The sequence below is a fragment of the Anguilla anguilla genome, chromosome 11, assembly GCF_013347855.1.
Source record: "Anguilla anguilla isolate fAngAng1 chromosome 11, fAngAng1.pri, whole genome shotgun sequence".
Classification (NCBI taxonomy): Eukaryota; Metazoa; Chordata; class Actinopteri; order Anguilliformes; family Anguillidae; genus Anguilla; species Anguilla anguilla.
The window spans coordinates 2,073,932-2,083,931 of NC_049211.1; the positions used below are offsets into that span (position 1 = coordinate 2,073,932).

Consider the following 10,000-nt stretch of genomic DNA (forward strand, 5'->3'; position numbering starts at 1 on the left):
ATGCACTGCAGAATGAGAGGTGACACTTTCACACTTTCATTTCTTCATTTTAAAAAGTGCTAAATAGCGTTTTTCACTATTTTTTGCCAAATGTGAAGCATGGCAAAAGTTAGACTAGATTAGGGAGGTTTACAGATCAGTGATATGTTACCATGGTAACCTCAGTACATAACTGTCATGACAGAAACTACCGTAAAAGCCTTAGCCTGGGGCGACATAGCTCAGGAGGTAAGAGCGGTTGTCTGGCAGTCAGTCGGAGGGTTGCCGGTTCGATCCCCCGCCCTGGGCGTGTCGTAGTGTCCCTGAGCAAGCCACCTAACCCCTAATTGCTCCTGATGAGTTGATTGGTACCTTGCATGGCAGCCTTTCACCGTTGGTGTGTGAGTGTGTGTGTGAACGGGTGAATGAGAGGCATCAATTGTAAAGCGCATTGGATAAAAGCGCTATATAAATGCAGCCCATTTACCATTTACCTTAGGCAAAAAACATTTAATGCTACGGTCCAAAAGGTCTCCCTCACCTTAGGGAAGTATTCACCGTAAAGGGCATATGCAAGTTTGAAACTTAAGCTGTTTCACGCAGGCCGGGCTGTGGGCCTTAAGGGGTTAAATCTGAGCGGTGTTTGGGTCATCGTGGAGACGGTCTAAACCGTCCGGACGAGATTAATACCAAGCGGCGCTGTCCATTAGTTGCCGGGAAACCGGAGACGGGGCTCTCCGCCGGGCCTCCTGCGTTAATTAGGGAGCCCCCGCCTCGCTGGCCGGCCCCCTTCGGCCCGTCAGGCTTCTGACGTTACTGTTCAAACACGCGTGTCCCCTTCGCCACCGCGAACGCCGCTGATTTTCTGTCACACGGTTACCAGAGTGCGTCTGCGGGGGCCTGAGTCTGCAAGGGGCCAGGCGCGTCTGCGGGGGCCTGAGTCTGCGGGGGCCATACTGAGATTACTCCTGTTGGATTGTTTAGATGGAATTTGAACTTTTAAGGAATTGTTTTCAAGTTTTTGAAGATAAAACCTCAAATGTATTCATCTGTGGTGGCTTGATAATATTCAAAAATCCTTACAGTGTAAACCAGGGGTGCCCAACCCTGTTCCCGGAGAGCTGCTGTCCTGAGGGTTTTCATTTCAACCCTGATTTGGTGCATCTGACTCAACTAATTAGCAGCTCAACGAGATTTCTTGCTGTTGAGTGAGGTGTGGCTTTGTTAGGGTTAGAGTGCAAACCTACAAGACCCAGGAACAGGGTTGGGCAATCCCTGGTGTAAACTTTTTCTGGAAACGGAAAGTGAGTCACAGACTGCAGCTGGGTCAGAGTGCCTCACTGGCCCGGCTGTAGAACTCCCACAATGCACTCTGTTTCCTCTCGTGGGGTCAGCCGTGCTAGGCGTTGGATTGGCCTTCGGCTCCCAGGGTGATGTCATGAGCTGGAAGCCGAGTGTATTTCATACGATGGTCAGATTCCACTTCTTTCCCTTCGCTGCTTGTTGCTGAGTCACAATGGTTGGGGGGGAGGGGGGGGATTCTTTCAGCGAAGTTAAATGCCTGCTGTTTTCTCTCATCATTTTTATTTATGAACCCAGCCATGAAGGTGTGGGGGGGTGGGGTTGGGGGGGGGGCAGCATAGATGGCCCTATGCTGGGGGTTAGTGACAGACTAGTGGGACGCCCCTCTGGTTTGGGGTACAGGGCATGCAGCTTGTGTCTGTCTGCTGTAGCACGGGGGGGCACTAAGGGCTGGGGGTGGGGGTGGGACCTGGGGGCCACTTCCCTGTTTCTGGCGGGGGGGGGCCCTCACAAGGGAGTTTCTCTTCAGCTCATGGGGGTCCCAGGGCCCCAACACATGGAATCTCCCGCACACAGACTCCAGGTCCAGCGTGGCCCAATTTAGGGATTTTATCTGAACCTGATTAACTGTGAGAAAATATAGTGGCGTGCCACCCCCTCATCCCACCCCCCAACCCCCTCCCCCACCCCCCCACCCCCAGCCTGTCACTGAGCTGCTCATCACCTCTGCCTTGTACCCCCAGCACGCAGGGATAATGGGTTTTCGGAAATGGGGTCGCAGTGTGTAGGCCCCTAGATTCCCCCCCCTTACCGCGTGACGCGGAATCCCTCTTGACGTTACCATGGAAATCAGGTGATATCAGGTGTACAGTTGCGGCTGAAACTGCAGTGTTTTCTTTTCTTTTTTTTAAATAAAGGAGAGCAGGCCTTCAGAGCCCTCTGTACTGCATGCTGTTCTCTCTTCCTTTAGAGAAGAGCAAGATGGAGGAACTGAGCGGCATGGTGGGGTCTCAAACCCTCCATCGGATGGGTGGGGTGGGGTGGGGGGGGATCCATATCTGAAGCAGTTGCCTGTCGCTGACCGATGTCTCCATGTCATTCTGACCTCCTCTCTCTCTCTCTCTCTCTGTTGTGTTCCAGAGTGGACAAGACCTTCTCCAAGTCCTGGAGTATCTGGTGAGTGCCCCGACTGAGTGCCGCTGTCCGCTGGGAATGAGACATGAGCCCCGCAGCGTGACCCGCTGACCAACCAATCAAAATGAGACGCGCGGCGCATTTAGGAAGCGTGGGGGGGGAGGTGTTCGGGGCGGGGCGGGGGGGGGCATTCTGTTGTGCATTCAGTGCTTCAGGTCCTTCAGAGGTTCAGACAGCTTCATGTGCACGACCCCGTCCCGACCACCATCGTCCCGGCAACCATCGTCCCGGCACCATCGTCCCGGCAACCATTGTCCCGGCTAATATCGTCCCGAACCCCATCGTGGCTATATTTATGTTTCGCATTTTACAACACCTGCTGATTTATTCTGTCTCACCTGTCCAGTCGGACTTGGTCTGAGCTCTTTTGAAACAGGTGCATTGGTTCGGTGAGTTGTGTAGCGCACACGGCAGTTAGCAGCAGTTAGCTGCTCACACCTGGTCCGCAGGTGTGTTCTTCACGTGCTCTGTTCCTGCACCGAGGTCCCGGTCACAGACCGGCTGAGCTACACAACATGGACGGAGGAAGAGAAAGAGAGGGAGTAAGAGAGAGAGGCAGAGGGAAGTGAGAGAGAGAGAGAGAGAGAGAGAGAGCACATAGGGATGTTTATCTGTTGAGAGCAATACAAAGCATAATGAGGCTAAACAGACGAGTAGACGTGAAAAATCTATAAAGCCAAGAGGTGCCAGCACACACAACAGACCATCAAAAGTTTAAGTAGGCACATAAAGAGAAATATTATATCAGCGATGATGGGGGGGCGGTGGGGGGGGTTGGGGGGGGGGGTGGGGGGGGAGCAGGGAAAGAGAGAGACGGACGGTATCAGCAGGTGCACTGCAGTCTCGAATCGACTGTTCTCTGCGTTGCTGTGGTAACAGCAGCTCTGTACAGATATATATATATGCGCAGGTCTGCGCAGGTCCCTTAGAGAACTGGCAGCTGGTGGAGGGGAAGGTGGGGGGGGGAGGGGGTGGCGGGGGGGATCTGCATCTCCGCACTCACACTGCACCAGACCCTAGGAGAGAGGGGAGGGGCGATCTCCGAACCGGCCCTTCACTTCACCGCTCTGAGAGAATTTAAAATTCAGCAGGACAACCCCCCCATGGACCCTCCCCCCTCCTTTACACCTTTATATTTGCGGTGTTTTTTGGTGGTTTTGATGTTTTGGTGTACTCTGCGCTCCAGACTTCTGATCTCTATCCGTGCTCCGGACCGGAAGCGTGGCAGTTAGCTCGCGCTAGCGTGTAGCGACTCTCTCTGCTCACAAGTCCCACGCTGTGTTGCCATGGGGATCTGAACTGGGAAGGCGCTGTGTGCTGAAGGGTGTCAGAACTGCTGTGAATTTCCCTCCGCTGACCACAGGAAGCCGGACTGGGAGACGCCACTGCGTGTGTGTGTGAGTGAGAGAGAGTGAGTGAGAGAGTGTGTGTGTGTGTGTGTGTGTGTGAGACCAGCGGGAGGGATGCAGAACTCCTCACGAGCAGGAAATGAGAGCGAAGTTAGCGGCCGACGTGAGCTGGGACGGTAAAACATCGCTGCACACGCTTCACGTGGCGCTAAACTGGACAGGAAGAGGAAGTGACAGGTTCTGTGGTGCGGAAAGGAGTTTTTCTAACAGCTCTGCGACACAGACACATCGGCGGAGGTCAGAGGTCATCCGGTTTATTTGCTGGTGATTATTCCGATGAGGAGACCGGGTCCTTGTTGGAAGACTCACGATTCCCAGCATGCACTGGGCTTGGAGGAGGGCCGCAGCCTGCCGGCGTTCCTGTCGTGGTGTCTGCCGGTGAATGTTTCGCCGCGTTTCAGTTTTCGGCGGGTGCCCCCCGAGGCCTGGGGCGACGCCCAGAGAATTTCGTCACTCTGTATTTTAAGTCCTGAGAACTCTGGGACTGCAGACCAAACTGGAAAAACTGACCCCCGGTACCAAGATAATAATAATTATAATAATTACAATAATAATAAAAGGGGGAAAAACTGAAACAAGGAGAACGATACAGCTGCAGTGTTTGCAGTAGGCCGGAACTGAAGCCTGCTGGTTTCCTAGAGATGCACACCGGTGTTGTGGTCACTGCAGCTGGGTGCCAGGCAGCAGTCAGAGCCCCCCTGTGGTTCCACCACAGCGGATGTGAGCCAGACGGTGACCCGCGCTGAGACACACCTGTGGCTGGGCCTGAGGATCTCTCTCTGAGGCCACAGGATCTCTCTCTGAGGCCTGAGGATCTCTCTCTGAGGCCACAGGATCTCTCTCTGAGGCCTGAGGATCTCTCTCTGAGGCCACAGGATCTCTCTCTGAGGCCACAGGATCTCTCTCTGAGGCCTGAGGATCTCTCTCTGAGGCCTGAATATCTCTCTCTGAGGCCACAGGATCTCTCTCTGAGGCCACAGGATCTCTCTCTGAGGCCACAGGATCTCTCTCTGAGGCCTGAGGATCTCTCTCTGAGGCCACAGGATCTCTCTCTGAGGCCACAGGATCTCTCTCTGAGGCCACAGGATCTCTCTCTGAGGCCACAGGATCTCTCTCTGAGGCCACAGGATCTCTCTCTGAGGCCACAGGAGGAAGCTGCTCTCTGTGGCTTTTTTTTTCTCTTTTTTTTTTTTTTTTTAAACGGGAGAAACGCAAAACCGCCAACATGCCCTGCTCGCCTTTCCGGATCGGAAAGCCCCGGAAGTTCTGGTGAGTGGGACAGGCGTGCTGTTTTGCTGTTTTAAACGGGGCGGGGGTTTGCAGTAAACAAACATAAACATGCTGTTTTATTGTTAAGTCTGAAAGCAATGCAGAGCTTTTGTGAATTGGAGGCTTAAGTCTGTCACTGAAATTAAGATGACATGACTGAGGGAATTAAGCCATTTGTAACATGGAAAGCTTTTGTACTTTGTGTGGAACGTCTTGAGAGTGTCATGTGTTCCGGCCTGAAACAAGGATAAATGCCAAAATTAGCATATGTTACAAACTCTATAAAATCAAAAAATCAACTATATATTCATCTTCCAGTTTAGTGTGTGTGTATGTGTATGTTTGTACGTGGACGTTTAACTTTGGTGGAAACAACATGTGTACCAGCAACCCTAGTTTGGTGCTGCTGATTCTACTACTAGCAGACAAGATCTCGGGCTGTTGAATGAGGTGAGCTTTGTTAGGGTTGGAGTGAAAACCTACTGTACGATAGTTCTCCAGGAACAGGTTTGGGCAGCCCTGATGTAAAAGAACCAGTAAGAAAAATATGGCAACCATCTCCGTTGGCAGATGAAATATAAATATGGTTATATAAATGTAAATATGAAATGTCGTAGAAGAATGTGCAGTCAGGCTCCTGTGATAGTCAGTTCACTGTGGGAACAAAATGACAACGTCCACACAATGTTCACTGCAAGATCTCGTACACACATTTCGCCCTCATATGAATAGAATCTGTTGTCTTTTGGGGAGATTGTCTTTGGATGCACAAAAGCACAGACAATTTAACACACAATACATGGAAAAAAATTCATCAGCTCATGTAACTCTTTCCAGAGTGGGCTTTTTGGAATGTGTTTTAACAATTCCAAGTCAGTGTTCTAGAACTCCACTGCTTTCAGTCACCAGCAGTGATTGTGACATCAGCATTAGAATGTTCAGTTAAGGCAGTGGTCTCAAACTCAGCGCCATGGAGGGCCGTGTGCATGCTGGTTTTTATTCCAGCCTCAGATCTTGATGATATAATTAGCTCAATTATTTGCTGAATTAGGGATGCAGGTTTGCACATAATGGTGACCCGACGTCTCTGGTGAACCCCATTTTCTAAATAAAAACTTGCTTATATTCTGCGCTTCACTGCAGTTAAATGCATATGGCTGAATGAGTAATTGGACTCAATTAAGGCAGCATTAATTGGCTGGAATGAAAACCTGCATACACACGGCCCTCCATGGCAACGAGTTTGAGGCCACTGAGTTAAGAACATTCTATTCACATATTTTGCGACCTTACACCTTAAAGGACCAGTGCATTACACATGAATGCACGGATGTGTGCGATTTTTAATGTGTGCGCACACACACTCCACACTCCAGGTCAGGGCACTTCTGTGGTGATTCTGCGCTCGCTGTCTGGTGCAGACAGCCAGGGCCAGGCGTGCGATACGGTGGGGTGGAGCACAGGTGTATTCCTGCAGAACATTTTATACTGTATGGACCGTTACTTCCTGTGCATTTGTTGCGTCTGGGGGGGGAAAAAAAGGAGTTTGTCTACAAGACCCATAAATGTGTCAGCCTGTCTGTACCTGATCCCCTGTCCATTAGGTACCCCCTCCCCCTCTACTCACCCTCCCCCCCCCCCCCCCCACCCCCTTTGAGTTCTGGGAGCACTTAAACCAAGACAGAGAAGCACATAATCAGATTAGCAGCCCCCGGAAGTCCTGGGTACTCTCACTCTAATGCCATTCAGATCCCTGAGGGGGGGGGGGGGGGGGCAGGATAGGAGAAAGTGTTATAAACATTGGCAGAGGCCAGCAATTCCATAATAATCGAATCATACTTATTAGCCACACTTAACGTCTAATGTGGGTATTATAGTCTAGCTATTATATCATGTAATAATTACTGTTATCCATTAAGAATTTGCACAGTGCAACCTGGCTTCTTCTTTCATTACATTTTTCATTCATTTAATTTAATTCGTATACAGTTAGTTACGATTGTTGGGATAGTAATGTGCCTACAATTCCCATGAAGCAGTTCTCTAACATCTCATAGACATCATAGACAAAGACGATTAATTGACTCTGGGAGCCTGAGGCGAGGACAACTCAGAAATGGCCGCCATAATTGTATTTCACGGTGAAGTTTAACAGACAGGAAAACCGGGTTGTCATGCCAACTTGCTTAATTTCACGGAGGACAGGCACCCCCACGTGTACATGATTGAGTTTTCCAATTTCAAAGATAATGATAAGTACAAATCACATATTCATATTGCACAGGGGTGGCGTGCTTCCCAAGTATGTCCCGGGGAGTAATTTGTTTAACCTGGAGCAAAATCTTATTGTGATCGCATTATCATCTGCAGATGGTATAAATCCCATTTTTTTTGTTTTTGGATGAGTATTTACTTGCAATCATAAAGACTGGATTTTTTATGCAGTCATAATGCTTGTTAATAGCCTGATGCCAGACTTCATTGGAATATCACGTTACTTAATTACTTTGTTTTGCCTGGTCCAGACAGTGCTGGGGAGAACAGAGAGAGGGCGATTATATCACGATTCGCAGTGTGTCCGCTCCTGAAATGGAAATGTTCTCATGTTTAAAAATAAGCGGCTCGTGAGGGGTGGGGCGAGGGCGGGGATGGGGGGGGGGGGGTGAGTGGAATATTTAGCCGGATCACCGGAAGGGGAGCAGCCCCCCCCCCCCCCCCCCCCCCCATCAGATTGAATTAAGACGGGATTCGACCGCGTCTCGCCTTCACGCTGTTAGACTGGGGGGCTGGAGCCCCCCCATACCCCCAACCCCCACCCCCCCCCCACCCCCGCTGCATTTTCCGGAAGGTTCCCTGCCCGTTACACGCGCTGTAAAGCAGGGAAAATAATCCGTCTGATCTGCAAACTCCACCCTCAGTTTCTGCACACGGCGCTGGGTGCAGCAGCAGCGGGTGGAGCAGCGGGTGGAGCAGCGGGTGGAGCAGCAGCGGGTGGAGCAGCGGGTGGAGCAGCAGCAGGCAGAGTTTCCTTAATCCGTTTAGGGGCGGGCGTTTCTATCCAATCAATATCGCGTGAGTGCAGAACTGAAGTTGAGTGTTGAGTGCTCAAAATGGCGGTATGACCCGCTCTGAAACGGGCCTCCTGCATTGTGCGAGCGCCCTTCCCTGACGCAGGGCCGTCACTGTCAGAGGGCATCAGGGTCCCACCCCCTCTGCCCCCCCCCCCCAAAATGAGGCGCTGATGTGTCATCGCTGGGGACAGTCCGCCTGCTGCGGTCGCCCCGGTGATTCATGGGCACGGCGCTGAGCCAGACAGAGTGCGCCGTTAAAGGGGAACGTGCTGTGTCAGGCCGCCAGGGCCTAAATCTGTCCTCACGGGCTGAGGCGTCCCTCCCACAGCCAATCAGATCTCCCCGACCCAGAGCCGTTAGCGTAGCTTCTCACCTGTGTGTTAGCACCTGTGTGTTACACTGCAGCCGTTTACAGAGCTGCATATCTACTGCATGTTTAGTGAGTCCATTTGCAATATTAACCAGTGTCAACACACCTGCATGTGCACCTGTATGTAAAGTGCAGTGCGGTGTATAATTCGGGTGGTGTGAATGTCAGTTGTATCGTACCTTTAAAAAGACCCTAGAAACTGCCAGACTCTTTTGGGTAATGCTCCCTCTGGTGGCTGAATCTAACCTTTTTTTTTGCCGAACTGCTGGAAGTCTTCTAAGCCACGTTCAGACCCTCTTTACATATAAGTCACAGACATGACAGACATGTTATCAGCATGATGAGTGTTGATTCCAGAGCTTAAAAGAACCTTTTTCCTTTTTGGTTGTAAGCATGGGAGCCGTATGGAGGGGGGAGGGGGTTACCTGACTGACAGGGGCCCTCAAAAATCTGCACTCTAATTGTGCAGGGATGGGGTGTGAGGTCTTTTCATAGGGCCAAAAATCCCTGGCGGTGCCCCTGGTTACAGGTAATAAATTCTGTTTCTACTGTAGACCAGATCGATCTCCTTTTATGAAGTGAGATCTTGAGTAATGACAGGTTATCCTAATGTTTGTTCTTTCATAAAATGGGGAAACTGAATAGTTATATGGCCCATTCTTTTATGGGAATAATCAACATCTATGAAGCCTTAATTGCGAAAGTAAAGGCAGGATAATTTCACAAAAAAATCCATCAAAATACCACAAACTAAATTTTACACCACTGATGTACACCATACACCAAATTACTGTAATTACAGCCTATATCAGGACTGCCCAACCCTGTCCCTGGAGATCTACCACACTGTAGGCTTTCATTCCAACCCAAACAAAGCACATCTCACTCAACAGCTAGAGGTCTCCTTGAGCTGCTCATTAGTAGAATTAGCTGTGCTAAATTAGGGTTGAGATGAAAACCTACTAGGCAGTATACCTCCAGGAGCCAGGGTTGAGCAGCCCTAGTCTATATTTTATACAGGGCAAAAGATAGGTTCTTTAGTGTACTGGCACCGGAGGAGCACTGGAAGATTGTGCTGTGATAATACGGTAGTGCACACACCCCAGGATATTTTTTCACTGCTGGATATTTGCATTTGTCTTGTGAAAACCATCTCCAAAATCAATCAGTCAGGACTCCACCATTATCTGTTTTCCGCCGTAGCGCTGGCTGGTGCGGCTGCCTCGTTACCCGGCCGACCGCGCGAGAGGGATTTCTCTCTCATTAGACGCGCGAGCAGACACGGCGATGCCCTGCCGCGAGTCTAACTCATTCCCGCGGCTGACCGCTAGAAGCGAGCAGACCTCCGTATCTAATTATGAGAAACATCCTGACAGCAAGTGCTTCGTAATTACGTTGCTGAACCC

The 10,000-nt window shown here is 50.6% G+C and overlaps 1 protein-coding gene across 4 annotated transcripts in view; it reads left to right on the plus strand.

Moving 5' to 3' along the window:
* LOC118207422 (rap1 GTPase-activating protein 1-like) overlaps positions 1 to 10,000 on the plus strand; it is a 119,438-nt gene that overhangs the window by 49,323 nt on the left and 60,115 nt on the right. For all 4 annotated transcript variants that reach the window (XM_035380969.1, XM_035380968.1, XM_035380974.1 and 1 more), the window contains one exon: positions 2,422 to 2,457. The gene's annotated coding sequence lies outside the window, so the exon portion shown is untranslated. The remainder of the gene's footprint in view (positions 1 to 2,421; positions 2,458 to 10,000) is intronic.